This window comes from Scylla paramamosain, chromosome 3 (assembly GCF_035594125.1).
Source record: "Scylla paramamosain isolate STU-SP2022 chromosome 3, ASM3559412v1, whole genome shotgun sequence".
NCBI classification, from domain to species: Eukaryota; Metazoa; Arthropoda; class Malacostraca; order Decapoda; family Portunidae; genus Scylla; species Scylla paramamosain.
The window spans coordinates 12,267,501-12,292,500 of NC_087153.1; the positions used below are offsets into that span (position 1 = coordinate 12,267,501).

The window sequence follows — 25,000 nt, forward strand, 5'->3', positions numbered from 1 at the left end:
CTCTTACACCTTTTACCTTATTTTTTTTTTTTTTTGTCCTTTAAATATTTATTCCCTTTCTCCATCTTTTTTTTTATATTTGTTTTTCACCCTCTAATATATATTTACAAAGAAAACACACGTAAATGAAACTGAGGATGTTGATAAGAGAAAAGTTACATGGAAGTTGCAAGGATACTGGAGAGGGGTACACGTGCGAAAGAGGCACTGAAGGAAGTGAAGCGTCTCAACAAGTAGGAAAGGAATGTCTGAATAGGGAGACATGAGGTTTCTTTTTTTTTTTTTTTTCGTAGCCATTGCTTTGGGAAACAATACTGGAGGGAGGATCAGAGAGATGAATAAATACTTATGTACTATAGGTAAAAAAGTATCGGTGCACTATGTGTGGGAAACATTATGCTTCTACAGAACGAAGGAAACGAAAACCCATCCACAGCATCAGCAGTAGACCGATTTTATTATTATTATTATTATTATTATTATTATTATTATTATTATTATTATTATTATTATTTTACGGTATTCATCGAGCAGTACATACGAACACCAGGGAAAAGTAACTCAATAATAATAATAATAATAATAATAATAATAATAATAATAATAATAATAATAATAATAATAATAATAATAATAGCACTTTCTGCACACACATCACAATATTATAAGTGATAAGAAACAAAAGAAATCGAGGAAAACACGGAAGTATAAAGGGAAGGAGATCAAGCGGAAAGAAACTGGGGATCAAATACGACATGAAGAGAATTTACAAGAATCACAAACAAAATCACGAAACCACAAACGAGGAAGCTGAGAAATAAATAAAAAAATAAAAAATAAAGGAGCAAGGGAAAGAGCAAAGGAACACAAAAGGAAAAAAAGAGAGAATGGCAGAATAAAAGAAAAAAAAGCGAAGGAAGGGCGTTGGAAAGCGTAAGACCGTAAGGAGGGGACCAGAAAAAAAGGATAATGAAATGAAAGTGCAGAAATAGAAGGGGAGGGGAGAGAAAGTAAGGGAAGCAGTCTGCGTGAAAGAGAAGGATGGGAAAGGAAGAGATGGAGGAGGAGGAGGAGGAGGAGGAGGAGGAGGAGGAGGAGGCCAGGCAGGTAGGGAGGTGTAAGGAGGTGCTTGAGTTTTTGACAGATGGTGAAGGGAATGGGAGAGGGAAAGTGATGGAGAGAGAGAGAGAGAGAGAGAGAGAGAGAGAGAGAGAGAGAGAGAGAGAGAGAGAGAGAGAGAGAGAGAGAGAGAGAGAGAGAGAGAGAGAAAATGATCTTTTTGTCTTAATGGATAGTTGTGGAAAAAAAAAAAAAAGATGACAGTTTCTCTTAATGACAGTTATCACCCACACCCATTTTCTGTTTTCTGTCTTTTCCACCCTCTCTTCTGCTCCTTCCTCCTCTTCCTCCTTCTACGGCCCCGTCTTGCACCTGGCCCGGAGTCAATTAGCGTGGACAGGTGTGCTCGCGAGGGGGCGGCGGGGAAGGCAACAGGTGGGAATGTCATTGTGGGCGCCGCTTTCACCCTCATCACCACGGCAGCAGACGAGCCCCTGGGATGGACGTACTGCTCCCCCTCCTGCTGATGCCACCACCACCACCACCACCACCACTTACATCACTGCCATTAGCACTACCACCATCACTGCCACCACTAGCACCCTTACCATCATTACTACTGCTACTATTATTGCTACTACTACTACTACTACTACTACTTCCATTAGCACTGCCTCTGCTACTACCAATATAAACCACTACTACAATCACTACCACCACTACCACCACTGATACCACCAACACCGCCTCCACCAATGGTAATACAACTACTATTATTACCATTACAGCTACCATTATCGCCTCTGCTACGAGTACATACTATTACTACTATTACTACTATTACTACTACTGTTACTACTACTACTACTACTTCTACTACTACTACTTCTACTACTACTACTACTACTACTACTACTACTACTACTACTACCACCAGTATCACCATCACTACCACTGTCACGATAATTCTACTGCTATTATTACTTCCATTCTTACAACTGTTACTCTTCAACTACTACTACTACTACTACTACTATTACTATTATTACTACTACTACTACTACTACTACTCCTGCCACTAGTTCTACTCCTGCTGCTGCTGCTACTGCTACTACTAGTACTACTACTACTACTATTAGCAATAACAAATAACTCTAACAACAAAACTTAAACAAACACCGCTATCACCATCATCACCACCACCACTACTACCTCCACCACCACCACCACCACCACCACCACCAACAACAACAACAACAACAACAACGACAATAGCAACAACAACAGCAACAACAACAGCAAATAACTATCACCACCTTCACACACATGCATCAAACAAGAGAGAGAGAGAGAGAGAGAGAGAGAGAGAGAGAGAGAGAGAGAGAGAGAGAGAGAGAGGGAGGGAGGGAGGGAGGGAAAGAGAGAGAGAACTTTCCTTGTATATAAGGTCTAGAAAATAGTATTTCGTTTTACTCTCTCTCTCTCTCTCTCTCTCTCTCTCTCTCTCTCTCTCTCTCTCTCTCTCTCTCTCTCTCTCTCACTAGTACATAAACTTATTAACCAAATGATTATTTGCTTTAAATATGAATTTCCATTGCAATTCTTATCAGCTTTTTGTGGTTTAGCGGAATTATTCTCCATTTAATTTTTCCTCATAATAATTATCCTTCGTATTGCCAGAGTCTTAATAGTTTCTTTTCTCTTCTGTATAAGTTTTATGGGGATAATTTCACGGGAATCCCTGTAATGCGTTGGGTTTCTTTAGGTAATACGTTAGAATTTCTTTCTTTCTTGATTTGTACATTTATTTACTTATTTGTTCATCTGTTTATATATACGAGTATATATATATATATATATATATATATATATATATATATATATATATATATATATATATATATATATATATATATATATATATATATATATATATATATATATATATATATATATATATATATATATTCTTGCTTATTGTACTAAGTGACTTTTTATATTTCTTTACTCTTCTTTTTCTTTTCTTTTATTTATCATTTATCTATTTACCTATTTATTTGTTATTTGTCCTGATCACATGTAAAAAAACGTAACTGAGGCATCCAAGTACCCGTCTCTTGGCGCTCCCTGACCCTTCCTCTCTCCGTCCCTTCCAGCAGCGCAACAACTTCCGCACTGATTGCTCATTTCACTGCCACTCGTTCATTAATACCTGTGTACCGCCCGCCCGGACCGTGTTGCGAGAAGACATGACACTGCCATCACTCCTACTCTCTCTCTCTCTCTCTCTCTCTCTCTCTCTCTCTCTCTCTCTCCTCTCTCTTTCTCTCTCTCTCAAATGAAATAAGGTAGGAAATAAAGGAAAAAAGTAGTAAGAAATGCGAGAGATAAATATGACGTAAGGCATGTCAAGGAAGAGGGAGGCGAGGAGGCGAGGAAGGGGAGGGAAGGGGGAGGCGAGGAGGCGAGGAAGGGGAGGGAAGGGCGAGGCGAGACGAGAGGGAAAGGAGGGAGGGAGGGAGAGGAGGGAGGGAAGGCGCCGCCAGTCTGAGGGAGTGAGGGAGGGCTTGGGGTGCCCCGGCTTTCTCTCCAGCCAGCAAAGGGGAAAGTGACGGCGGTGGTGGTAGTGGAGGTGATGGGGACATATACCGCGATGATAGGATATGACACCTTGAATTTGTCTCTCGGTTATTAACGCTCTTATTCAGAAACGCTTTGCTCTCACTCTATCACCACCACGACTATTTTCAAAGGCCACAGAGATGATTAGGCGAGTTCTGAAGTGCGTTTCTCCTTTATATAATGTAGAAATCTTGTTAATCTGAAACTGGAATCGTAAAAACACGCGTAAACAAACCGTGTATCTTCTAGTAGAGCCTTTGGAATGCAGTGGAGGTACGGAGCGAAGTGTTTCAGAATACTCTCCCATGTCCCATCGCTGCGAGTACTTCCTTGGCCATGAAAGCTCCCGTCGGGCTGTCCACTATGTCACGCCCTCGCCCAGTTCTCCTCCTGTCGGCTCCTGCCCTGTGCCTCACTCACTGCTAGACTCCTAAACATTTGTCTCGAGTCTCTGCTTACGGGAAGGTATAATAGTTTTTCATAATGTTCTTGTCCAGTAGCGGGTATTCACAATTTTTATTCTTTTTTGGGAGGGGCACTTTTGTATCTTTTCGTGAATGTTTTTTTTTTTTAGTCTTTCAGTGTTTATTGAGTTCTTCGTAGAGTGTGATTTTTTGGTGTATAGACGTACGGTAGGAGTTTTCGAGAAAGTTTTAGTTTTTCAGAATGTTCTGTCCGGTAGAAGTCTTCCTAAACTGTTCCTGATCTTTATATCTTTCCACGTATGTGTTTTTTTTGGGTGGGATGTTTGGGTGTATACTAAGAAGTTATTCCAGGATCTTGTGGCGGTGAGTAAGAGGCGAGGCTGCGGGCATTGGCGGTGACAGCGATTCGTTCCAGGAGCGAACGTGGAATGTTGGCTGGCGATGGCATCAGGCCGACCTCTATCTATCACTGCCACGCCCTCACTCCACACTCCCTTTCCTCTCCACCACAGCCTGCCTCCACCTTCCTTTTCCTTCTCATAGCCAACGGTACTCCGACACCGCTCCAGAAACACCCTTTTCCTCTTTCAAACCACTTCGGCTTAACACTCTCCTTCCTCATTACAACCACTAGACGTATTTCGCCACAGTCCATCCTTCACCACAACACAATCTGACCACATCTCTGTATTTCCACCACGTCTCCCTTCACCGCAACCTCCACACACTTCCTAGCCCCTCACGCCACCACCACAACCTCGAAAAAACAGCTATGCACTAACACACTTTACCTTCACCACCCTTAAACCGTGCGGCACCTTCACCCCTGACAACCTACTAACTCACATACATCTCTTTGTCACTCCCATCCCCCTGCCGTCACTCCCCAGGTCTCCTCCCCACGAGTGCCTTTGACATTCTCCCCGGAAACTGATCCAAACACTGAGCACTGACACGGAAATCAAACCCACGCACATGAAAACTGACACCGTGAAGGCCAAACTCAGTGATTTGAATGGGGAGGGCAGAAGGAGGCGTGGGGATAAGGGTATAAGGGGTGAGTAGGCAGAAGGATTTAAAGGTGCCAGGAGAAAAGGAACAAGGTAATGGGGGTAAATAAGTAAGGTGTCAGGTGTCAAGGGTGAGGTGTGCAAGAACATTTATGATGAGTTGGGGGGACTGGAGGTGGAGGAGAAACTGCGGGGAGAGCCAGGGGAAGGGAAATACCAGAGCAGGGCGTAGTGCGGTGAGGTAAGAGTGTGAATGCGCGGGGAGGCTACCTGGGAGAGGGACGCAGGGGCTGGGGAGGGAAGGGTTCAGCGCTGAGCAGGGTGACACAGGTTAAGGTGCTCTGGGGAAGTTTAAAGTAGGACGCCCTTGAAGAAAACGAATGGTATATTGTATGTAGCATGTATGTGGTATGTGTGGAGTGTGAAGGCGGGTAAGAAGGAGGTGGAAGTGGAGATGGAGGACGAATGTATAAGGGTGTGTGCTCCAGACCGTGACTCATACATTTGATACACTGATGCACTAAAAACCGCGGCTCCAGGACTTACAGTTCTGATTCTAAGACATCTGTGTGTTGAATCCTGAACACAAAGGCCTGACTGGAAGGCATTATGTGAAAAAAAAGTAATTGAAAGAGCATTTATAAGCTAAAAACGTAACTTCAAAGACATTTATGCACACAGGTCACCTAAAGAACCTCCAAGAACCTCACATATAATTCAGTGATATTTAAGCACTTCAAATTTTGATCTCCAAAACATTTATATATTAAAAATCAAACTCCAAGACATCCGTGTGCTAAAACCTTAACACAAAGACATTTACGACATAAAATCAAAGATATTTTTGCAGCAGAGAAAAAAAATAAATAAAAAATAACCCTGAAAACATTGATGGGCCCGAGAAATGTAGCTTCTAAAGACATTTATGAGCAAGAAAAAATCTGAAGACAGTTATGTAAAAAAAAAAAAAAAATAGACAGTGAGGCTAAAACATACACACACACACACACACACACACACACACACACACACACACACACACACACATACATAACTTTAAGAATATTTATCCACTGAAACTAACTGTAAAGACAAAGAAAAAAAAAACGTACTTTTACAAACATTTTTATGCAAAATAAGTAACATTCATGTCCTAAACACGTAACTTTTTATACTAGGTCAACATTATGAGAGAAAACAGAAAGGCAATACTGATGAAGTGCTGAGGAAGGTGTGAAATGAAGTCGAAAGATAATGAAAACTGGAGAGAATGAAGGACAAAAGAAAATGGTGTACAAGTGAGAAAGAGAAGATGGGAAACAGAGAGTACATGAATGGCCGAATGAATGAATGAGGAGCTGAATCAATGAATGGAGAGTGAAACAATGAATGGGAGACAGTGAATGAATAGAGAGAGGGAGAGGAGGGCGAGTGGGGTGAAGTTAGAGGGAGTGAAGAGAGTGAGGCAATGAAAGAGAGGTATTCAATGAATGGAGAGGGAGAGAAGGGAGAGTGGGAAGGAGTGAGGGGGAGTGAAGAGTGAAACAATGAATGAGAGGTATAGTGAATGAATGAAAGAGGTAATGAATGGAGAGGAGGGAGAAGAGGGAGAGTGATAAAGGAGGTAAGGGAGAAGGGAGAAGGGAGGGGAAAAAGTGTTGTATTCTCATAACTTTAAATTCAATCTTTTTTTTTTTCACTGGATAAATACTTTTCCTTTACAACTGAAAGAAAAAACAGCATTGAAAACTACCTCTCTCTCTCTCTCTCTCTCTCTCTCTCTCTCTCTCTCTCTCTCTCTCTCTCTCTCTCTCTCTCTCTCAACCCTGCCAAAAAAAAAAAAAAAGAAATCTGAAATGTTTTTTGTTATATCTACGTAGTGGTGGTGGTGGTGGTGATAGTGGTGATGGTGGTGGTGATGGAGGTGGTGCAGTATGACAAGATGTGTGGTATTGTAGAAGTGACTGTGTAATGGTGAGGTGACAATGATGGTAGCGGTGGTAGTGATAGTAATAGTAATGCTGGCGGACATGGTGGTAATGGTGGTACTACTAGTGGTTGTAATAGTGGTAGTGAAGGTGAAGAGAACGGAGGAGGAGGAGGAGGAGGAGGAGGAGGAAGAGGCAATAGGGAAGAGGAAGAAATGCTGAGTGAAAGACTAGGGATGAAGGACGAGGTGAAGAGAAAGAAGGGGAGGAGGAAGAGGAACAGGAGGAGGAGAAAGACGAAAAGAAATAATGGAAGTGACAGATGAAAGGAAGGAAAAAAGAGGGAGGAGGAGGAAGAGGAGGAGGAGGAGGAGGAGGAGATGGGAGGCTCGTGGTACTAAGTAGAGAGGATGGAGATGAGATGGGGGGAAGGGTTGGAGGAGGAAGTGGGGGACCCTTAAGTGGTGGAGGAGGATGAGGAGGAGGAGGAGGAGGAGGAGGAGGAGGAGGAGGAGGAGGAGGAGGAGGAGGAGGAGGAGGAGGAGGAGGCAGAGAAAAAGTAAAAGTTTCCCTCTGTAATCTTGTCCTCATTGACTGGAGGATGGGGAGGATGGGAGGAGGAGAGGGGAAGGGGAAGAGGGGGAATGGGGAGGAGAGGGGAGGGGAAGGGAGAGAAAGAGAGAAAGGGGGATTAAGAAGGGATATGGAGAGAGGGGAGGGGAAGGGAGAGAAAGAGAGAAGGGGGGATTAAGAAGGGATATGGAGAGAGGGGAGGAGGGAACGTGAGTTTGAATGAGAGAGAGAGAGAGAGAGAGAGAGAGAGAGAGAGAGAGAGAGAGAGAGAGAGAGAGAGAGAGAGAGAGAGATGCATGAGGGGAAAAGGAGAAGGGAGGGAGGGAAAGGAAAGGGAGATGAAGGAAAGGGAAGAGGAGGAGGAGGAGGAGGAGGAGGAGGAGGATGGGATCTCTTTGGATTTGGAAACTGGTGAAAGTAAAACGAGAGGGTCAGTGTGTGTGTGTGTGTGTGTGTGTGTGTGTGTGTGTGTGTGTGTGTGTGTGTGCCCCCCTTCCCTCCCGTGCCTCTTTTCTCTCTCCCTCTTCCTTCAATCCCCTTCCTCCCTTCTCTTCCCTTCTCTCCATCATCCCCTTCCTAATCATCATCTGCACCTTTCCTTTTTTCCCTCCTCGATCACCCAGCCCAGCCAACCCCTTATTTCCCCTTCTCTCTCTCTCTCTCTCTCTCTCTCTCTCTCTCTCTCTCTCTCTCTCTCTCTCTCTCTCTCTCTCTCTCTCTCTCTCTCCGTCGTTTGCATAATAAAATAATAAAACAGTGTGCGTGTGTGCATTAATGATGTAAGCACACACACACACACACACACACACACACACACACACACACACACACATGGAAGAGGAGCCCAGTGAATGCACGCAGCCTCATTGACATACAGACAGGAGAGAGAGAGAGAGAGAGAGAGAGAGAGAGAGAGAGAGAGAGAGAGAGAGAGAGAGAGAGAGAGAGAGAGAGAGAGAGAGAGAGTAAGAACACACACACACACACAGACACAGTAATAATTAGATAACCTTCCCTGGTATTTCCGCCCCGTCTTCCCGCTGCGAGGTGATACATGGCTGCAGGAGGGACTAATATAAATGGAGTGTGTCACAGGGGTGTAATATAGGATGCCATAACGAGGGAGCTTCTTCATCCTTATTTATAACACACCTACACATTCTTCTTCCTCTTCTTGTTCTTGTTCTTTTTTCTTATTCTTGGTCTTGTCCTTGTTGTTCCTCTTGTTCTTATTTTTTTTTTCTTGCTCTTCTTCTTTTCTTCTTTTCGAATTAACACACCTCCACACCTTTCTTCTTCGTTCTTCCCTAACACACCTGCACATTCTCCTTTTCAGTCTTACCTAACACATCTCCACACTCTCCTTGTCCATCCTTACTTAACGCGCCTCAGCACCCTTTCTCCTCCTTCATTCTTATCTAACACACTTACACACCCTCATTCTCCGTCCTTACTTAACACACCTACATACTTAAACACTCTACCACCTTCATAACCATCTTCAGCATTCCTAACACTTGCGTCATTCATTCACACAACTCAGAACAAGAATGGGTGTGTTATAATTTCAACATACGTAAGGAGAAAAAAATATATATAACACGTATCTAGGTTAGTTTCATGTTAAGATTCCTGTTATGCAAAGGCCAATGAGATGAATTTGTAACCCTATGAATTCGTCTTAGGTTAAAGGAAATACTGTGTTGCAAGTTTGTAGTGTAATCTAAAAAAAAAAAAAAAAAATTACTTCTTTCGTCTGCTCTAGTTAGGCGTCACCACAACCCACTAACCTTCTCCAACGCTTTCGATCTTCTGCCTACGCCTTCCTTAGTTAATTACGCGCATTACAAGCATATCTTCCTTCACTGCATCCAAAAGTCTCCTCTCAAGTCTTCCTCTCTTTCAGTTACATCCATTACAAGCTTGTCTTCTTTCACTGCATCCATAAACCTTCTCAAAATCCTTCCTTTCTTTCTCCTGCTGGGTAGATCCATCTCCAACATCCTCCTCCCTCATGTACTCCTCGTCTCTCCTCTTGACACGCCCACAACACCTCAGTTTCGCCTTCCCATGTCCCCATACTCATGTAATGATCAAGTATTTTGCCTTTTTTTTTTCCTGGGTTTATAAAATGAAGGATTATTCAAGGGAAGTAAGAAGTGCGTTATTAGCAGAGTTAGGCACCGAAGAAGGAAAGAATGCGCATGCTCTGTACACTGCTCCTAGTATCCCTGACTTTGCCCTCCTCTTCGGTACCGTAACATGTTCTTCGTCTCCATGTCTCTGTCTTGTCTCCTAGCATTGTTCCTACTCCCGGTCTCCATGTACCCGTGCCTCGATCGACCTTGTAATCTTTAAGCTGAATTACTTCCATGTTACGTTCCTTCCTTCTTATGCTGAGTGATCTATTTTTTGTCTGTAAGGTTTCATATGGTCCAAGGATACAGCTGGTCTCCTCCCTCCCGTGGCCTTTGTGCGTACTGTGATCTTGTTCTCTTAAATGTCTCAGCGCTTCACCTCGACTACATTTAACACGCTGCAGTGGAAGTCGTCTAGGAGTGTTATTTTTTCGGTGTTTTATCTCTAGTACATTTAACAGGCTGCAGTTCGGGATCATCTATGGGGGTTTTCAAGGGTGTTTGCCTGAGTCTATTGACCGATGACAAAAGGATTCAGCATCGACAGGAAAATACAATCTCGTACCGTTAAATGTTTCAGTGTTTCATCTCGATTCCATTAAACAGATTGTAGTGGAAGTTATCTGAGGTGTTTCAAGGGTTTCTGCGTGGTTCTATTGACGGTTCAACTAAGGATTCTGAACCAACAGGAAAATTACCAATGAGAACACAGCTGATTATCTCTGTGGCCTTTGAAAACAATCCTTATGAGTGCACGCCGTGTTTGTACTAAAAATACAGGTCTTTGTAATTTTCTCCATGACTGTGAGGTCTGAGATGCGTATACTGTGGCAATGATACTAAAGCTACACACTGGAACACGTAGGAATATATGTGTGAAGCTAGAAAGTTGTTTTGGCGCTCGGCTTACACTGCACACACCCTAACTGATCTGAATCAACAGTGGAAGAGTCAGAATATAACTACCTACTTACCCACCTACCTACCTATACTATCTACCTATCTACCTACCTGCCTATATTCATACATACATACATACATACCAGTACTACAATAAAACAAAAAGGCAAAAATAAATAGAACAGACAAACGAAAACAAATACGGACAAAAATGGACAGATTCAATACACAGACAAACAAACTTATCCCTATACACACAAATACAAACATACATAGAGACAGACAGACAGACAGACAGACAGATAGACGGGTGTCCTTCAGGCCTGCGGTGGGCAGTAGCTTACCCAGGTAACAAGGGAGTGAAAGTGATCACTGGACCCAACCACCTGTCTACTCTCTCTCTCTCTCTCTCTCTCTCTCTCTCTCTCTCTCTCTCTCACCTTCTACATCTTCCTCCACTAGCATCACGTCTCCTCCTCCTCCTCCTCCTCCAGTTAACGACGACATTGTTTTTTTTTTTTATGTTTTTATACTTTTTTATAATTTTTTTGTTTAGCCATCCGCCATTTTTTTTTTTATCATGGAGCAGTGTCTGATTCTCTTTATGATTCAATTAATGAGTGTTGGGTGAGAATGAGTCTTGTGCTGATTGTTTGTTTGTTTGTTTTCGTTTGTTTACTCTTGATTGTTTGTCTGCTTGTTTGTTTATTTGTTTATTTGTAGTTTGTTTTGCACTACTGATATTAGTGTGATTAGATTCTTGTGTATGCATACATGTACGTATGTATGTATGTATATATGCAACTACCGTTACTTTATGTAGTTGTCTCTGTCTGCCTGTTTGTTTGTTTGTACATCCGTCTGTCTGTCTTCCTGTTGGTCATTCTAGCTGTCTATCTGCTTCTCTGTCTCTGGCTCTTTATGTCTCTCTGTCTGTCTGTTAGTCTGTGTTTGTTTGTTTGTCAGGCTGCCAGTCTCTACACACACACACACACACACACACACACACACACAAAGAGGTGGAAGAGAGGGAAAGGAAGGTGGGAGAAGTGGATGGAAGTGTGGCTAGAGGGAGAGGAGAGAGAGGGAGAGGAGAGGGAGAGGAGGGAAGGAGAGAGAGAGGTGAAGGTTAGTAGGTTGCTTACATCACGTGACCTATTGCTGCTGGGGGTGACCACTAAATGGGAGAGTAGTGAGTGAGAGAGAGTGTGTGAGAGAGAGAGTGAGATCAGTGAATGTAAGAGGAAGGAGATGGTGGAGAGGCGGGGAAGAAGGAATGGCTGAAAGAGTGAATGAGAGAGAGAGAGAGAGAGAGAGAGAGAGAGAGAGAGAGAGAGAGAGAGAGAGAGAGAGAGAGAGAGAGAGAGAGAGAGAGAGAGAGAGAGAGAGAATGAAACACCAAAAGCAGGTTAAATGGTGAATAACAAGGAAAGAACGAGGAATAAAGGAAAAAATAAAGAAAAAGCATGAACAAAACGGGAGAGAAGAGAAGAAGAAGAAGAAGAAGAAATGATGAAAGGCAAGGAATAAAAAGTAACTGACACGACAAAAGACTCTCTCTCTCTCTCTCTCTCTCTCTCTCTCTCTCTCTCTCTCTCTCTCTGGTGGTGCCAATGGTGACCTGCAGCAAGGGGCGCCTGCTGACCTTGTCTCTGACCTGCCTTGTCTCCCCCTCCCCCTTTGGCGCCAGCTAACGGTAATGCTCTCTCTCTCTCTCTCTCTCTCTCTCTCTCTCTCTCTCTCTCTCCTCTCTCTCTCTCTCTCTCTCTCTTGCGGATGCTTACGTTTATGGTGATAGTGGTGGTAGTAGTACAGTAGAAGTAGTAGTAGTAGTAGTAGTAGTAGTAGTTTGTTGTTGTTGTTATTGTTGTTGCTGTATTCACGATAGGAGGACTGAGAGAGAGAGAGAGAGAGAGAGAGAGAGAGAGAGAGAGAGAGAGAGAGAGAGAGAGAGGTCGTGCGAAACATTTGTCTGATTGTTTTCCTCCTTTCGCAACGATGATATTTTCTGTAAAAAATGACCGATGAATCAATTCTCTCTCTCTCTCTCTCTCTCTCTCTCTCTCTCTCTCTCTCTCTCTCTCTCTCTCTCTCTCTCTCATACCCTTAAACAGCCAACCAACACTTACTTTCTCTCTTACTCAATTGACTCCTCAAATATTTTTTTTTCTCTTCTGTACGTCAATCGTTTCTTCTTAATCCAATACGAAGATCCTCTCCCTCTCACTCTCCCTCCCTCCTTGATCCCAGCACCACCACCTCCTTCCTCTTCAACCGCAATTCCAGACAAGTCAACACGCTACATTTCAACTTAATTAGGAGGGCAGATAGAGAGCGCGTGGATGGGAAACTGGCCCCCTGGTAGAAGGTAACTTGTATTGAATGTCAAGCCTCACTCAAGAACAGCCGCCTGCCTCTCACCGGCGGGCTGCTACGAGGTTGAGTAGTACTGGGTCCCGTTAGGTTACTCATGCACTCTGCCAGCTTTCAGTATGGGATTGGGTTCAGTTCAGTCAAAACCATCGATTTTAATTCCTGGATAGCAAGGAAGTGTGAGGCAGACTGTAAGGCACTGGTGTGTTGTTATTCGTATACTTATTATGTAGCATGCCATGAGTGTCTAGGTGGAATGTAGCAGTAGGAATGTAGTGCTGCTGAATGTGGCAGGCAAAACAAGTTGAGTCTGCAGAGTTAGTACTTATTTATATGCAATGTATATATTAGTTAAGTAAAGGTATGTACATTGTCACTTCGTAGGGTGTTAAGTGCTAGATATTTCATAATGCTGACAAATGCATCGAGAGGATGAAAGACTGTTTTGTCAAATGTTTCGATGCTTCATCTTTTGCATTTACCGGGCCTCTAGTGGGTGTTATTGGAGCTTTTAAGGATGCTTTCGTAATTCTAAGGGTAGTTTAACAAGGATTCTACATTATCAGTTGGAAAAAATTCTAATGAGAATCCTTATTGTGAATATTATTAGTGTTTTAAAGGATGTTCTTCATGATTCAAGAAGCGGTTTAACAAGGATTTTGCATCATCGATAGGAAAATCTTACGGAAATTCAAGTAATTATCTCAGGGCCTTTGGAAGTAGTTCTGATGAAAGTCCAAAACGTTTAAGGATCCAGGCCTGTTTTGTCAAGAGGTGTGAGGAAGTGAAGGAAGCCTCTACACGTGCTTGCCGAGTCAAGGGTAGTAAAGGTGACATTCGTACAGCCATTATTGTCATAATAGACGGCGAACAAGGAGTGGTAGTGGGTAAGATAGGAAAGAATGAAAAGATTGTTGCCATCGTTAGCAGAGACGTGAAATAGAGAAAGCAGTGCGTCCTTGCAAGAAAAATAAAGAAAAAAACGTAAAAGAATAATAAAATAAAATGAATAACTAAAAATAGAAATAGGATGAAAAAAATAAAATAGAGTAAAAACAAAACTACAGGGAGAACTAAACTAAAAAACGATGGTGGTGTAGATTGAAAGAACATCTAAGTCCCTCCTTATTCGCGGTACTCGCTCCCAACCTCAAGCGTAACTTCCCTCGATCATTCTAGTCCCTTTTGTCATTCCCTTTCTCTTCTTCCTTCCTCACTTCCCTCCTCTTCTCTCCCTCAGTTCATTCCTCCTACTCATCTCGTATCATCATTTGTCTCCTCTTCTTTTCCTGTCCCCTGTCATCTCTTTCTTCCCCCCTCCCTTCTCTCTTTTATTCCCTTTCACATCCCCTTTTCCTCTTCCATCTCTCTCTCTCTCTCTCTCTCTCTCTCCCTCCTCTCTCCCTCCTTCTTCTCTTCTGATAGCCACGATGAGAAGAGAGAGAGAGAGAGAGAGAGAGAGATAGAGAGATAGAATATATCTTACACAAGTCACAACTTCTCTTGTAGGTGGAAGAAAAATATTTGCTTCCAATCTTAGAGTCAACAAGTGAGTAAATATGTGTACAAATACCTGATTACTTAGATAGGCAGGTAAGATGAGGTAAGCACGCACGTAAGCTAAAAAGGAAGGCTATCAGACAAGTAGGTGAGTGGGTAAGGAGGAAGAATATGCAGGTATGCACAGGTGAGAAAGACAAGAGAGGGCAGGTGAGTTAGGTAGGTAAGAAGGAAGGGTAATAGATAGGTAGGTGAGTGGGCAAAGAGGAAGAATGGGGAGGTATGCACAGGTGAGGCAGGTGTGAAGGTAAACAGGCAGCAGGTGTAAGGGAAGAGTATGCAGGTAGGTGGGTCATCGTTACCTAAGGAAGGCGAGTTTACCTTGACCTGGCGTGATGAAGACACCGCGTGCACCGTTATTATGGTGGTGGTGGTGGTGGTGGTGGTGGTGGTGGTGGCTGAGTTTCTATTATTATTATCATTATTATTATTATTATTATTATTATTATTATTATTATTATTATTATTATTATCATTATTATTATTGTTGTTGTTGATGTTGTTGTTGTTGTTGTTGTTGTTGTTGTTGTTGTTGTTGTTGTTGTTATCATTACTATTATTATTATTATTATTATTGTTATCATTACCGTTACTACTACTACTACTACTACTATTACTACTACTACTACTGATAATAATAATAATAACAGTAATAATAATAATAATAATAATAATAATAATAATAATAATAATAATAATAATAATAATAATAATACTAACTCAACTGATCCTACCTTTTTTTTTTTTTGCTTTTCTATTCTTTTTTTTCTCTCTCCTCCAGGAAGCAATAATTATCACGCTTTTTTCCTCTCCTAAAAATATGTGAGCAATGTTTGCCTTGTCTTATTTGCAATAAAAAGTATGAAGGATGAAAAGTTTTTAGTAAGAAAAACTACAAATCATTCTCATCTCAGTCAACAGTTATTGCGCTCTCTCTCTCTCTCTCTCTCTCCTCTCTCTCTCTCTCTCTCTCTCTCTCTCTCTCTCTCTCTCTCTCTCACATCTGTCCGCCAAGAACACATATAAGTAAAATTCTCAACACTTGCTCTTATATAAACTGTTCTCGTGACGTCCACATTTATTCCCACGATACCAACAATATAAAGAGAGAGACAGAGCGTTTTGCAGAATGAAGGACGTTGCTTAATTAAACTTTTTGATCAACACTTAAAGGAGAATTTCTGAGTACTCATTTTTCCCTTCCCCTTTGGCAATGAAAGATTGACATGACCCACGAGGCGACCCAAGAAAGAAACCCCTCTACGCATGCGTGGCTCGACGGTGATGGTATGAAAAAAGAGGACAAGCAAGGTGCGGGAGAGAGAGAAAAGGAGAAACGTTCGGAAGATGCGTGTCTAGGAGGAGGAGCAGCGACAGACACGCGATATTATCAAGGAGAGAGAGAGAGAGAGAGAGAGATGAGAGAGAGAGAGAGAGAGAGAGAGAGAGAGAGAGAGATTACTACAAAGCCTATATCTTGCGACTCTGAGATATGATCCTGCCAAGTGCTTCACAGGATTGACTTTGAACGTGATATAATTAACCATGAACTTATTTACTTCATTCAACAGATTAACTGATAGATAATTGCAGTTTAACATTTCCCACTTCACTTGGGTAATACTAAAAGTTTTTCGCTTCACCAGAATTATCACCACAAAAACTAAAAGGTTTCAACTAGTGGATTACTCGGTACTGTGTTTCGAAACTTCCACCGCAACATTGAAGTAAGCTCAAGGAGACGTCATAGCAAGGGATTCATCTCTGAGTGCTCTATCTGAAGAGAATTACACCCATTTCTAATCCTGCCTGTCACTTTACTGTTTCCTTGTTTTCACCACAGCAGCATAGCCTCTTATCTATCTCATTTTACCTTTGAGTGACTTTTGATGATATATTAAGCAGAGAATTTAATAGTACAGACACTCAGAGGTCTGAACAGTTCGATGATCCAGTGTTTTAAAACACATTACAAAACCATTTCATTGATTCTAAGGAGGCATGGCGCTTATTTTTTTTTTTTTTTTCTTTTTCTTACTCTGGAAAAAGCCACGAAGTTTCATTGACATATTTACGAACGTAGCCACTTATAATTCTGGAAAGAGTAAACTGGAGGACTTTTTGTTTTTAGAATAAAAAAACGTATCCGGGTGCCATTTCAGAGTTCATTATTTCATTTAACCGAGTGACTCTGACTGTGACTTACAAAGGAATACAAAGGAAAGCCAGACAGCAACAGATCTTTTGGTCTTTGCAAGGCTGTTTGGTAACCTACTTATAACTAGATATAGAGAAGAGAGACAGAACATGATGATATCCGATGAATGTACCACTATTTTCAGTTAAATAACATTGTTGCTTCACTTTGAAATTATAAGTGAAAGCAGGAATACGACACTGAACAACAGACGTGATTATAACAATGAAAGAAAAAAGAAACTTTGCATGCGATAGTGAAAACTCGAAAATGATAACGATGTTTTACGTGTGAGTGTGCGCGTGTGTGTATGTATGTCGTGCCGTGGGTGTCAACGGGCGGGTGCCGGTCGGTCAGTCAAGGCAAGGATGGCGTCCCCAGGAATGCAGCGCCGCTCCTCCCTCTGCAGCGGGAGAAAAGCATTCCACGCCTGCTTCTTCCTCGCCCCGCCCCGCCCCGTCCCGCCGTGCCCCGCCCTCCCCTGCCCCGCCTCGCCAGGTGGTACCCGCCTTACCTGGAAAGACGTGCCGCCAGCAGGGACCACGCAGAAGGGGCGGGCAGGCGACGTGTGAGATCTGCAGAAGAAGGAAGAAACTGGTTTACTACTGCCAGGAAGAAATCATTGCTGTGTGGGTCAGCTGGAGCCTAAGGAATAAAATGGTGCATGCGGAAGTGGGTAGTTAACCGTGATGGTGGTAATCCAGAGGCGGCAGGAAGTAACCGTGGCTCTTATTCAGATTACCATGTCTAACGAGTTTTGAGCAGAGAGGCCGTGTAGTACAGAAAGTTTGAGAGAGGGAGGGAGGGAGGAAGGGTAGTGGAGAGGAGGAGGAGAGAGGAAGTATGCACGTCAGGTAAAGGTGGAGCCCAGGGCGGAGCAGGTGGGCAGAGACCTATGGCACGAAGCAAGTAACTTAAGGTGAGTATGTCAGGTAGAAAGGAGGCCCAGCTGGTGCCGAAGGATGAGGGAGAGAGACAGGCTGGGTCGGGAAAACAAACTGTTAGATTGATAGAGAATAGGGCAGAGAGATAGATAGGAAGATAAGATAGAAATAAGGGTCCTACTGATATCTAAGGTTGAGTAGTGATAGATAGCCTAGGTCAGAAAACAAAAATACTGCAAGGTAGATACAAAATGAGACAGAAAGATAAATGAGATAGATTAGAGGCTATGCTGCTATGGTGAAGACTAAAAAACAGTAGAGTGGCAGGCAGATCGGAAAAAAAAGACAAAATACTGCAAGACAGACGAAAAATAATGCAGATAGGTAGAAATAGGCGGTGGGAACTATACAGATACTTAAAAAAAAAACGACTAAAGTGACAAGAGAGACTAGAGAATGGGATACACAAAACTAAAACAAAATAACACACAACTGAAGGAAACGAACAGGATAGACAGGCTTGAGAGAGAGAAACCAAGAGAAATAAGGGAGAAAGAAAACAAAATAGGACGAGCAGACCAGGAAACTCAGGCGGTGGAGACCAAAAAACTGGCTTAGGAGAACAAGCCACGGAGAGAGGGATTCAAGGTGCCGGGAAAAGGTTAACATACGCCAATTTGAAACTCCCTGTATAGCAAGAAACACTTCAAAGTAGCAAACAAGGAAACAAACATCTATTCTAATGTAATGATGAGCCTGAATATATATTTTGAGGGAAAGTTTACAGTATATAATCAATCTTACCTAACATAAACTAATTTAACAACTTAACGTAATTTAATCTTACCTAACTCAACTTGTCTAACCTATCCTGGGCTGAACACATATTTTGAAGGAGAAATGATCTAACTTAACCTAACCTGATCTAGCCTAACGTAACCGAGCATAACTTGTAAAGGAAAAATATACAGGAAAAAATATTACACCACGCAATGCAGTTTATCTATCTTTGTATCTATCTAGCTATCAATCAGTCAATCTATCTATCTATCTATCTATCTATCTATCTAGTTTTGCATGTACAAGATAAGGCACAACATAAGAAAGAAGCAGAAGTGTAGGTAAAAAAAAAAGTTTATACAAATGAAAACAAACTCGCATCGTAGATCAGAAAAGGGAAAATATGTTGCCAGTAGATGGAGATGGAAATGAACAAAACAATAAAGCAACAACAATAACAATAATAAAAACAACAACAACAACAAAAAAAAAGAAGGATTGAAAAAAAGTGATAGTCAAAAGGGAGGCTGCAGGTCGGCTGAGGAGGAGGAGGAGGAGGAGGAGGAGGAGGGAGGACTGAAGTTACATCACTCCAACTTTCACTTCAGCGATGGTGCCAGTTTGCCCCTGTTGTATTTCCACCACCACCACCACCACCACTACCATCATCGTCACCACCACCACCACCATCACCACCACTACCATCACCTTCATCATCACACCCCAACCACCATCACTTTCACTACCAGCCTATCCCACCCATCAACACCGTCATAGTCGCTACGAACACCACCACCATCACCACCACTAATATCAGTACCACGATAAGGAAAAAAAAAAAAAAGTTGCGTAAATCTAAAATGAGGTGTTGACACTAGGGGTAAAGAGATAAGTACAAAAGTTGCAATGTTTTATAACCTCACTCACTTAATGTTTCCTTTTTCTCACATTCGTACCCAAATCATCAAAACCCGAGATAGCAAAGGAAAACAACACTAAAAACAAATACTATTAACTTTTTTCTTCTCTTTACAACGAGAGATATCAAATTTTCTTTTTTCATACCCTCATTTTTTTTCTCTGTCTCTTTCTTTCCTTCATTCACATTCCTTTCCATTCCTCTTTTAACAACATACTTCCCTGATAGATCCACTTGCCTTCACTACTGTCCTATCCTACCATGCCTTCCTCCTTACTTCAAAGCCCTCCTCAAAAACACAAACACTGGTATTGAAATGCAGGACGTGTAGAAATTCCCTCACGCCTCTTGACGAACCAGGCCCGTATTCTTAAATACCTTGCTCTTTCATCAGGACTATTTTTAGAGGCCACAGGAATTATTAATCTTGTTTCCATGTGTGTTTTCCTATTGATTAAGCAGCATTCTTGTTACACTATCACCAGAATCGTGAAAACATCCTTGAAAGCACCTAACAACTTCCAGCAGAGCCTGTTGAATGTAAGAGACAAGAGGACAAAATCTTTAGGTATAATATTCTATGGTACGAAGTTTACGATGATATTCTGTATAATGAAGAGGTTAAAACATTCTCTAGTTATCCATCTACTCTTTATTTACTCTATACTAACGATTAACACCTTCAATGAGTGGGCTTTCGTTTTTAGCCAGAGCCTCTCTTACACAGACAAACCACAATTGGTGATTGCATAAAGTTCGGATATTGACAGTGATAGTACATGTTTTAAGTCATAAGACCATCTATATTTACACGCAGGAGTAAAAATAGTACAGAACAAGAAGCTTAGTAAGGACACATAAGTACTCCTATCCACGTGTATTCCAGGAAGGTTATAACATACGAACATAAGAAGATAAGGAAAGCTGTACAGGAAAGATCAAAGTTACTCAGGAAGATTAGAACATACAAACATGAGAAAATAAGCTGCAAGAAGTCATCAGGAAAAGCTAGTGATTATTATATACGTGTGTCTCGGTGCGCGTATAATAAGACTCGGGACTCCTAACTGCACGCATCTCAGGAGTGTCCGTGGATGATGTAAATGCAAATCCTCTTTACCGTTACTGCCATGTCTTCTTTGGAGGTGAGCCAACTTACGGCGCCTGCCTTAACTTTCTGGCTCCAGCGTGTCTCTCTCCTGCACACACACACACACACACACACACACACACACACACACCCACACACACTTCAGCTTTTCGAATAGGAATACCGAAGATATGTAGAGTAAGAATGAGCATTGAAAACTGAAAATGACATAGAATAAACATAACTATGAAAGCAGGGGGAGAGAGAGAGAGAGAGAGAGAGAGAGGAGAGAGGAGAGAGAGAGAGAGAGAGAGAGAGAGAGAGAGAGAGAGAGTATACGCTCCAGTGTCACTCCTCCCCCCTTACCACGCCATGCTTTATTTCACGTCTCTCACCACGGGATGCTTGTGTGGAAAAGCCTTCATGTGCTATAACCTGCATGGATGTCACGTCACGTCAGAGTAAAGGTGATGTGGGAGCTGCTACTGGTGTACCCTTCATGTTTTATTGTCAGGGTTCCTCTCTGTGTACGTAGTTTGTTATTATTGTTATTCTTTATGTAAGAGGGATAGTGGCGAAAGGCAACACGAAATATATAAAAAAAAAAAATAGACTAGCCCCTAAAGAAAATGGCCAAAAGGATTATCCCAAATTGGAGAAGTGTCTTGGGATGATTATTATAGAAGACTAAGGCTCAGATCATTCAGGGAAAAAACAGATTATGTATAAGAAAGAAAGCGTAACGTAAAGGAATAAGTATAAATAGGTATAAACAAACTTAAGGCAAATAAGCAAACTTAAGAGAAAAAGTGTGCCATAATAATCATATATTTTTCAATGAAGAGAAATAAAAGAAATCGTGGATAAAAAAAATGTAAAGGAAATGTAAATAGGTGTAAATATAAACAAACAGCAGAATTATGATATAACAATCATTATATTCTTTAATAAAGAGAGATAAAAGGAGACTTCATAATATCAGTATATATTGGATTCTTAACTCTTCTTACTACTATGATTTATTCGAAAAATTAACCGTTTTGCTGCCACGGTTGCCCTTTGTTAACATTCAGAACACTATAAAAAAAATGGTTGGCATGAACACAGGAAAAAAAAAAAAAAAAAAAAGGTTTTTGTCCTGTACGTTCATAACTGTTCACAGACTGTTGTAGGAAGATAAGAATCTAAAAAAAAGGAAAAAAATGTGGGTGATTGTAGAAAAACTTTTCTTCCACATAAAGGATTAATTATGTGGTAATGCAAATCTAGTTTAATTTTCAAAGGTACCGTGAAGGGCAATGAGAGTGATCACATAATAAAAATCAGTGCTTGAACTTTTTATTATTTTCGCTTGGTAAAATCATGCATGATTATCTCATATCAAATAATACCTATACTTTCATTACCATTCAGAGTCAGCGTGCACAGGCCGGGCACAGAGTGGTGGGCTGCGGACCAATATTCGGTACAACATTCGATTACAGAACGGAAAGGAGCGAGTCGGTTCATAGGAAGCAAACCGGTTCAGAAGGACAAGAGAAAACAAAACTGATTTTCATCTGGAACAACGAACAGGTTCCAGGCAATAGCTGTTGACGAAGATGACACTGAAGCACTGAACTCCAACTTGACATCAATGATAAAGAAGCTGCGGAGAAAAATGAGGAACAGATGCTCTCTCTCTCTCTCTCTCACACACACACACACACACACACACACACACACACACACACACACAGAGAGAGAGAGAGAGAGAGAGAGAGAGAGAGAGAGAGAGAGAGAGAGAGAGAGAGAGAGAGAGAGAGAGAGAGAGAGAGAGAGAGAGAGAGAGAGAGAGAGAGAGAGAGAGAGAGAGAGAGGTAATACATAATACAAACACTTGCCTTAAGGAAATTGAAAAGAACACACAAATAGACTGAAGCAATGAACCCCAACTTGACACGAATGATAAGGAAGCTGCTGAGAAAAATGAGGAACAGATGCTCAGAAAGAGAGAGTGAAAAAAAAAAAACGGTAATTCTTAATATACTAACGGTCGCCTTCTGGAAAAAGAGAAAGCAAAAGAACATAAAAATCTAAACTAAAAAAGACACTTAGTCAGCACATAAGTCAGTAAGCTCGTCAAAGGCTGCTACAGAAGGACAGCGGGAAGAAGAGAAACAAGAGAAACAGGTACATAATTATAAGCGAAGAAACCATTAATAAAGAGAATTATTTACAAACTCCTTAACGAAAAAATGATTATAGATAAAGAGTAAATAAATCTTGAGAGGAAGAAGTAGTTGAATAACTGGATGCAGGAATGAGACAGGGAAGGGAGTTGATGGGATTTATAAGTAAGTACACACACAGCTTTCAAATGTCACAGTACCTCTAGTAAACATCAGTCACTCATCCCTTTCTCTGGTAAACTCTGGAACGCCCTGCCTGCTTCTGTATCTCCACCTTCCTTTGACGTGAATTCCTTCAAGACAAGAGGGAGGTTTCAAGACACTTATCTTTCAGTTTTTGACTACCGCTTCGGACCCTGTTTTTTTTTGTTTTTTTTTGGGGGGGGCGTCTTTTTTTGGGGGGATTTTTTTTTTTTTTTTTTGCCATCGGTCAGTGTCCCTCCTACATAAAAATAAAATAAAAAAAAAATTGTCCGTTCATCACAATACAGCAGCAGAAGTAACAGCACAAAACAAGGAAGGAAGTCTGAGGTCTCCAATACCACAGTCCCTCTAGTGAATAAATCCGTGCATGACAATACAGCACCAAAAAGTAACAACACAAGATCCCTTTATCCGTAGAATCCGCGTGCCATTTTTGAATCTTATTAAAATAGTCTTTTGTATGAAAGAAATATATGAAACCATAGATGTTTAAATAGAGGATTTTACCTGAAACAAAAGTTAATTCACTGATTTTCGGAGAGCATTCGTAAAACCTAATTAAACTATCAAATCGCAGCCCATATAAGGCCTTAAGGAGCTACCGGATTCAAAGGGTTACAGACATCAGGTGAGAAGATAAAATCTAAATTTACCTCCGTTTTGAGAATTAACCTGTTTTACATTTTACACTTTTTTTGGAAGAAGCTGCAACTTAGCGGGCTTATTTTTTCCCCTTTTTTTTCGTGTCCTGTGTGGCTTCCTTCACGTGTCAAAGAAGTACGATTAATGTAGTAATGTACATTGATGTGTCTTGAAGAACACTGATCAGGAAGGCTACAGTAGATTAACTCAACCATTTCCTTCGTGCTTACATCACAGGAATCTTACGTAGTGGCGACGCAATGCAATAGTGATGCTGGTTAATAGAGATGTAGAATATGAATAAAAGATTAAGGCAACTTCCCATTTATTTACTTGAAAGAACAAATATCCAAGGTCTTGCTGTATAATCCACCAAAACTTTCCTAAACAAACAAGAGGAGAGACAACCAAAGACCAGATATTGCAGCACGCGGCAGTTTTATCCCTGACACTTAAAGAAATCCCAAACACATGCTTCTTTAAGGTCATGTAATTAAACTCAAGTGAAGCTTCCCACCCGCTCTCCTCGCCTGTCCTCCAGAACCTCCCTCTCTCCTGAAGCTGCCATCGATAAACTACCTGCTTCCCACTACCCGTTTTCTGCTGTGTATGTGTGTGTGTGCGTGTATGTGTGTGTGTGTGTGTGTGTGTGTGTGTGTGTGTGTGTGTGTGTGTGTGTGTGTGTGTGTGTGTGTGTGTGTGTGTGTGTGAGTCCCCTCTCCTATATATAATCCACCGTCGCTTCGTCATCTCTTCCTTTTCCTGGTCACGGTACCGCTGCCTCACTCACGCCCTCGCTTCCTTGTCTTCCTGCCGTACCTTCTGTCCTCGCCTCACACTGCCCTACTGTCCCTCCTTCCGGCTGGCCGAGATCTGTACCCAAACTCCCTGGAAAGAATGCATGTACCCTTAAAACCAATTCCTCTCCGGTCCCTTCAGTTCACCGTCCGTCTTCTCTTTATATTCTTCTGTTTCTTAAACTTTATCGACGCGGAAAACGAGGAGCCTCTTGAGACATACTGCAGCTCCGTCTGGCTGTCTGAGATCACTACCCAAAGACTTTGAGCGGATGAATGTCCCCCAAAAGCTAATGTTTCTCTGGTTCCTTCACTTCCCCGTCCGCCTCCTCTTTGTATTTTTCTGCTTCTTGAACTTTCGCGGGCCAGACGTCCTCAGTCGGTCTCCAAGCGCTGGCTGGCTGGCTGGCTGCTACTCTCGCGTCCGCATTCCCGGCGTGCCGACACCACCGCCAGCCTCGCCGCCCTCACCCCACGTATGTAGTTTCACTTTCATCCTAACTACCATTCACCTTGCCTATCACCTTCACCGGCACCCTCGTCCTCCTCCTCCTTTACTCTTTCTCCTCCAACTCCTACTCCTCCTCCTCGCTCTTTGCACTGTCCCTCTCCACAGCATCCTGACGCCCTTGGAAAAATAATGATAGGTTAATAGAAAAGAAAGTCTTCATTTTCACCTTCATCGCCATTCTCCTCTACTCTTTCTTCTCCTCCTCGCTCTTTACACT

At 41.9% G+C, this 25,000-nt stretch overlaps 1 long non-coding RNA gene across 1 annotated transcript in view; it reads right to left on the reverse strand.

Annotated features, from left to right (window-relative positions):
• The window catches only part of LOC135090369 (uncharacterized), an 86,077-nt gene that overhangs the window by 12,699 nt on the left and 48,378 nt on the right, over positions 1–25,000 (reverse strand). The window contains exon 3 of the long non-coding RNA XR_010261898.1: positions 17,300–17,360. This is a non-coding gene — a long non-coding RNA (uncharacterized LOC135090369). The remainder of the gene's footprint in view (positions 1–17,299; positions 17,361–25,000) is intronic.